The sequence below is a fragment of the Monodelphis domestica genome, chromosome 8 (genome assembly GCF_027887165.1).
Source record: "Monodelphis domestica isolate mMonDom1 chromosome 8, mMonDom1.pri, whole genome shotgun sequence".
Lineage (NCBI taxonomy): Eukaryota > Metazoa > Chordata > Mammalia > Didelphimorphia > Didelphidae > Monodelphis > Monodelphis domestica.
Genome location: NC_077234.1, coordinates 1,944,530 through 1,952,268, shown reverse-complemented (window position 1 = coordinate 1,952,268; position 7,739 = coordinate 1,944,530).

Sequence of the window (7,739 nt, the reverse complement as noted above, 5' to 3'; positions counted from 1 at the left end):
GCCAATCTGATAAGAATGAGGAATAATCTCCAGAGTTGTTTAAATTTGCCTTTCTCCAGTCAGTAGTGATAGAGTGTCAAATAAACCCAAAGATCCCAAGCCACTGGGGGAAAAACTCACATTAACAAAAACTGCTGGGAAAAATAGAAAATGGCATGGCAGAAACTAGGCATAGACTAGCATGTCACACCATACACCAAGATAAAGTCAAAATGGATACTTGATCTAGAAATAACAAATTAGGGGAACATGGGAAAGTTTTAACCTGTCAGATTTACACTTAAGAAAGCATTTACAACCAAACAAGACAAAGAAAGCATTACAAAAAGTTAAATGGGTAATTTTGATTTCTTTAAATTAAAAGGTTTCTACATGAACAAAAGCAATGCTACCAAGATTAAAAGGGAAACAGCAAATTGGGGGATCTTTTTTTAAACATTATTTTATTTGGTCATTTCCAAACATTATCCATTGGAAACAAAAATCATTTTCTTTTCCTCCCCCCCCACCTCCTTTCCCATAGCTGGCACATGATTCCACTGGGTATCACATGTGTTCTTGACTCGAACCCATTTCCGTGTTGTTGGTATTTACATTAGAGTGTTCATTTAGAGTCTCTCCTCAGTCATATCCCCCCAATCCCTGTAGTCAAGCAGTTGCTTTTCTTCGGTGTTTTAACTTCCACAGTTTATCCTCTGCTTGTGGGTAGTATTTTTTAGATCCCTGCAGATTGTTCAGGGACATTGCATTGTCCCTAATGGAGGAGTCTGTGTACAATGTTCTCCTGGTTCTGCTCCTCTCGCTCTGCATCACTTCCTGGAGGTTGTTCCAGTCTCCATGGAACTCCTCCACTTTATTATTCCTCTTAGCACAATAGTATTCCATCACCAACATATACCACAGTGTGTTCAGCCATTCCCCAATTGAAGGGCATCCCCTCATTTTCCAATTTTTGGCCACCACAAAGAGTGCAGCTATGAATGTTCTTGTACAAGTCTTTTTCCTTATGATCTCTTTGGGGTACAAACCCAGCAGTGGTATGGCTGGATCAAAGGGCCGACAGTCTTTTATCACCCTTTGGGCATAGTTCCAAATTGCCCTCCAGAATGGTTGGATCCATTCACAACTCCACCAGCGATGCATGAATGTCCGACTTTGCCACATCCCCTCCAGCATTCATTACTTTCCTCTGCTGTCATGTTAGCCAATCTGCTAGGTGTGAGGTGATAACTCAGAGTTGCTTTGATTTGCATCTCTCTGATTATAAGAGATTTAGAACACTTTTTCATTTGCTTATTAATAGTTTTGATTTCTTTGGCTGAAAACTGCCTGTTCATGTCCCTTGCCCATTTATCAATTGGAGAATGGCTTGATTTTTTGTACAATTGATTTAGCTCTTTGTAAATTTGAGTAATTAAACCTTTGTCAGAGGTTTTCATGAAGATTGTTTCCCAACTTGTTGCTTTTCTTCTGATTTTAGTTACATTGGTTTTGTTTGTACAAAACCTTTTTAATTTGATATATTCCAAATTATTTATTTTGCATTTTGTGACTTTTTCTAAGTCTTGCTTGGTTTTAAAATCTTTTCCCTTACCAAAGGTCTGACAAGTATACTATTCTGTGTTCACCTAATTTACTTAGTTTTCTTCTTTATGTTCAAGTCATTCACCCATTTTGAATTTATCTTGGTGTAGGGTGTGAGGTATTGATCTAATCCTAATCTTTCCCACACTGTCCTCCAATTTTCCCAGCAGTTTTTATGAAATAGTGGATTTTTATCTCAAAAGCTGGAATCTTTGGGTTTGTCATAAACTGTCCTGCTGAGGTCACTTACCCTGAGTCTATTCCACTGATCCTCCTGTCTCTTAGCCAGTACCAAATTGTTTTGATGACCACTGCTTTATAGTATAGTCTGAGATCTGGGACTGTAAGGCCTCCTTCCTTTGTATTTTTTTTTCATTGTTTCCCTGGATATCCTTGATATTTTGTTCTTCCAAATGAATTTTGTTATAATTTTTTGTCATTCTATAAAAAAAGTTTCTTGATAGTTTGGTAGATATGGCACTAAATAAATAAGTTTGGGTAGGATGTTCATTTTTATTATATTGGCTTGTCCTATCCATGAGCAGTTAATGTTTTTCCAATTGTTTAGATCTAGTTTTAGTTGTGTGGAAAGTGTTTTGTAGTTGTGTTCATATAGTTCCTGTGTTTGTCTCGGGAGTTAGATTCCTAAGTATTTTATATAATCTAGGGTGATTTTGAATGGGATTTCTCTTTCTAGTTCTTGCTGCTGAGCGGTGTTGGAGATATATAGAAATCCTGATGATTTATGTGGGTTTATTTCGTATCCTGCAACTTTGCTAGTTGTTGATTATTTCAATTAGCTTTTTGGTTGAATCTCTAGGATTCTTTAAGTAGACCATCATGTCATCCGCAAAGAGTGATAACTTGGTCTCCTCCTTGCCTATTTTGATGCCTTCAATTTCTTTTTCTTTAATTGCTACTGCTGGTGTTTCTAGTACAATGTCAAATAGTAGAGGTGATAATGGGCATCCTTGTTTCACTCCAGATCTTATTGGGAATGCATCTAGTTTATCCTCATTGCAGATGATATTAGCTGATGGTTTTAGATATATACTGTTTATTATTTTTAGGAAAGACCCTTCTATTCCTCTGCTTTCTAGTGTTTTTAGTAGGAATGGGTGTTGTATTTTATCAAAGGCTTTTTCTGCGTCTATTGAGATAATCATGTGGTTCTTGTTGGTTTGCTTGTTGATGTGGTCAATTATGTGGATGGTTTTCCTAATATTGAACCAGCCCTGCATCCCTGGGATAAATCCTACTTGATCATGGTGGATGACCCTTCTGATCACTTGCTGGAGTCTTTGCTAGAACCCTATTTAAGATTTTTGCATCTATATTCATTAGGGAGATTGGTCTATAGTTTTCTTTCTCTGTTTTTGGCCTGCCTGGTTTTGGAATTAGTTCCATGTTTGTGTCATAAAAGGAGTTTGGTAGAACTCCCTCTTTGCTTATGTCAAATAATTTGTATTGTATTGGGATTAACTGTTCTCTGAATGTTTGATAGAATTCACTGGTGAATCCATCAGGCCCTGGGGATTTTTTCTTAGGAAGTTCTTTGATGGCCTGTTGGATTTCATTTTCTGATATGGGATTATTTAAGAATTCTATTTCTTCTTCTGTTAGTCTAGGCAATTTATATTTTTGTAAATATTCTTCCATATCACCTAGGTTGGTATATTTATTGCCATATAGTTGGGCAAAGTAGTTTTTAATGATTGCCTTAATTTCCTCTTCATTGGAGGTGAGATCCCCCTTTTCATCCTTGATGCTATTAATTTGCCTTTCTTCTTTCCTTTTTTAATTTAGATTAACTAGTACTATGTCTATTTTGTCTGTTTTTCCAAAGTACCAGCTTCTAGACTTGTTTATTAGCTCAATAGTTCTGTCACTTTTGATTTTATTAATTTCTCCCTTAATTTTTAGGATCTCTAGTTTGGTTTTCTTCTGGGGGTTTTTAATTTTTTTGTTTTCAAGTTTTTTGATTTGCATGTCTAATTCATTGATCTCTGCCCTCCCTAATTTGTTAATATATGCACTCAGGGATATGAATTTTCCTCTAAGTACTGCCTTGGCTGCATCCCATAAGGTTTGAAAGGATGTCTCGCCGTTGCCATTTTCTTCAACGAAATTATTAATTGTTTCTATGATTTCTTCTCTAACTATCTGATTTTGGAGTATCATATTATTTAATTTCCAATTAATTTTTGATTTGGCTCTCCATGTACCCTTACCGATCAATATTTTTATTGCCTTGTGATCTGAAAAGGCTGCATTTATTATTTCTGCTTTTCTGCATTTGAGTGCCATGTTTCTGTGACCTAGTGTATGATCTATTTTTGTGAATGTGCCACGTGGTGCTGAGGTGTATTCCTTTTTGTCCCTATTTATTTTTCTCCATATGTCTATTAACTCTAATTTTTCTAAGATTTCATTCACCTCTTTTACCTCTTGTTTATTTTTTGGTTTGATTTATCTAAATTTGATAGTGGTTGGTTCAAGTCTCCCACTAATATGGTTTTACTGTCTATTTCCTCCTTCAATTCTCCTAGTTTCTCTATTAAAAATTTGGATGCTATACCATTTGGTGCATACATGTTGATTAGTGATATTTCCTCATTGTCTATACTCCCTTTTTACAGAATATATTTACCTTCCCTATCCCTTTTAATCAGGTCGATTTTTGCTTTGGCTTTGTCAGATATCATGATTGCAATTCCTGCCTTCTATCAGTTGAGGCCCAAAAGGTCTTACTCCAACCTTTAATTCTAACCTTGTGAGTGTCAACCCGCCTCATATGTGTTTCTTGAAGACAACATATGGTAGGGTTTTGGGTTCTAATCCAATCTGCTATTTGTCTACGTTTTATGGGTGAGTTCATCCCATTCACATTCAAAGTTATGATTGTCACTTGTGGATTTGCTGGCATTTTGATATCTTCCCCTAATTCTGACCTTTCTTCCCTAGCTATATCCTTTTGAACCAGTGATTTACTTTAGGTCAGTCCCCCTAGTCCCCTCCCTTGATATGCTTCCCTTTCTAGCCTTTCCCTTTTTATGCTCCCTTCCCCTCCCCCTCTCCTTCCCTCCCTTTTTATACTTCCTCCCTCCTCCCCCTCCTTAATTTTCCTTTCTTTCTTACCCTGTTGGATAAGATAGAATTCAGGATCCCATTGGATCTAGATGTTCTTCCCTCTCAGATTTGATTTCACTGAGAGTAAGGTTTAAGTAATTCCACTTCACGCTCTCTTCCTCTCCTTCTCATATGAGAGTTCTTCCCCTCCCCTTCCCATGTGTATCTTTGTATGGGAAAGATTATTCTATTTAGTCCCCCCCATTTCTTGAAGTAAGTCTTAGTATTGTCAATGCTTCCCCCCTCCCTTTTCCTTTCTTTGCCCCCACTTTCACCAAATCTTCTTGATGCCCCAATCTTTCCCTATGCATGTTTCTTCTAACTACTCTTATGATGCATACAATTTTTGAGTTACACAATACATTTTCCCCACATATTAATATATATAATTTGATGTAAATGTAGTCCTTATAGAAGAGAGTTTGACTTAAAGAAAAAGATAAGATTTATCTGCTTTTCCCTTTCTTTCATATTTACCTTTTCATGTTTTTCTTGCTTTCTGTGCTTGGATATCAAATTTTCCACTAAGTTCTGGTATTTTCTTAGCAAATGCTTGGAAATCTATTTTGTTGAATGCCTATACTTTCCCCTGGAAGTATATAGTCAGTTTTGCTGGGTAGTTGATTCTTGGTTGGAGACCCAGCTCTCCTGCCTTTCTAAATACCGTGTTCCATGCTTTGTGGTCTCTTAGTGTGTTAGCCTCTAAGTCATGTGTGATCCTTATGGGAGCCCCCCTATATCTGAAGCTCTTCTTGGCTTCTTGTAGGATTTTCTCCTTTTCTTGGAAGCTCTTGAATTTGGCAATTACATTCCTGGGGGTTGTCTTTTGGGGATTTAGTATAGAGGATGTTCTATGAACCCTTTCTATTTCTATTTTGCCCCCTTGCTCCAGAACATGTGGGCAATTTTCTTCTATAATCTCCTGTAGTATAGCATCGAGATTTTTTTTTAATTTATCTCTGGTTTTTCGGGCAGACCAATAATTCTCACGTTGTCTCTTCTTCCTCTGTTTTCCAGGTCTGTGACCTTTTCAGTGAGATATTTTGTGTTTTCTTCTAATTCATTAATTTTTTGGCTTTGCTTTCTTAATTCTTGCTGTTTTGCATGCTAACTGTCTTCCAGTTGCTTAATTCTGGTCGTTAGGGATTGGTTTTGCTTTTCAGCTTTGTCTGTCCTGCTATTAGATGCTTCCAGCTCTTTCTCCAATTGTGAAGTCTTGTCTATCAGACTGCTGATCTCTTTCTCCCATTTTTCTTTCCAGAAGGTTTCCATCTTTTGGGTAAGCTCCAATTTGAGTTCTTCCAGAGCTTGTGGATAATTTCCATTTTGGGAGGCATGTTTTGATTTTGTTTGGGTTTCATCCTCTTTCTCTTCTTTTCCTTGGGTACTACTGCCATAAAAGTTTTCAATAGCCACCTTTTTCCCTTTCTTTCTCGAGGCTTGATTTTGGGCCATGTGAGCCATCCCTTTGGTGGTTTTATTCCCCTTTCCTTTTTGGTCTGTAGTCTGCGTGATATGGGCGGGTTTTCTGTGAATTTAGGTTACCTCGGACTAGTTCTTCCCAGACTCCGAGGTTTCTTAGAGCACGGGCCCCTTTGCTCAGCGCAGACTCTCAGTGTGGCCACCCCTTTGCTCAGCGCAGCCTCTCACCACAGCTGCCCCTTCGCTCAGTGCAGGATTTTCCTGTGAAACCGCCCTGAGAGGTCTTTTCCTTGCAGTCTTTAGATCCCAAGGACCCTGGTGTGACCCCCAGACAGAGATGCTCCTCACTCACTCGCTGTCCCAGTGAGTGCTCTGATACCTTACTCTGGTTTGGTGGGGGTGGTGGTGGGGAGGGGAGGCTAGTTCATGTTTTTGTGCGAGGTTTTCCTCCTCCTTGTAGTGTGGAAATGTTCAAGCCCCACGTACATTCATTTCTGTGGGGTATTGGAGAGTCCCTCTGTTCTTCCAAAGGTGATTTTTATGCTCTTTTGAGGTAGTCCATTTCGTTCGGTGCCGGGGAGAGGAAGTGATTCGAGTCTAGATTGCAGCCATGTTAACCCAGAAGTGGGGGGATCATTTTTTTATAGTAAATGTCTCTCACAACAACCTAATTTCTCAAATATATAGAGACAAATTTATCAGAATGCAAATCACTCCCCAGTTGATAAATGGTCAAAGGCTCTGAATAGACAATTCTCAGATAAAGACATTAAAACTATATATAGTTATATGAAAAAATGCTCCTGAATAACTTGATTAGAGAAACTCAAATTACAAGGATTCTGAGATACCAACCTCCCATGTATCTGAGGGAGGGGAGGTACACCTCACAGTTGTTTTAATGTGCTTAGAGTCTATTTTCCCTATGGACTATGGAGAGCTTTAATTACTTTACCTGTGAACTTCCTGTTCATAGCCTTTAGTCATTTATCAAATGGGGAATGGCTTGCATTCTTACCCATTTAACACGTTTCTCCATGTGTCTGAGAAATCAGTCCTCTCTCAGGAGCTTTGTCAAAGTTTTGCCCCATTGTGATTACTGTGTGTTACTCTCCATCCGACCCCCCACTTATCCTTGTCACGATTTTCAGTGTCTTATCCTCAAAAATGTTGGCCTTCTGATCACTGCACCCCCAATTTCCCTCTTTTCTATCAGCATCCCCTTCCTTTCTTGTAAGACAGATTTCTATCCCCAATTGACTGTGTATATTCTTCCTTCTTTGAGTCATTTCTGACAAGAGTTACACCCAAGTTCTTTCTTCCCCACCTCCCCCATCTTTTCCTCCACTGTAAAAGCTCTTTCGTGGGAGATAATGTACTCCATTCTATTTCTTTCTTCCTTTTTTTTTTTAAATCTCACCTTCCATCTTGGAGTCAATACTGTGTATTGGCTCCAAGGCAGAAGAGTGGTAAGGACTAGGCACTGGAGGTCAAGTGACTTGCCCAGGGTCACATAGCTGGGACGTGGCTGAGGTCAGATTTGAATCCAGGACCTCCCATCTCTGGGCCTGGCTCTCAATCCATTAAGGCACCCAGCTGCCCCT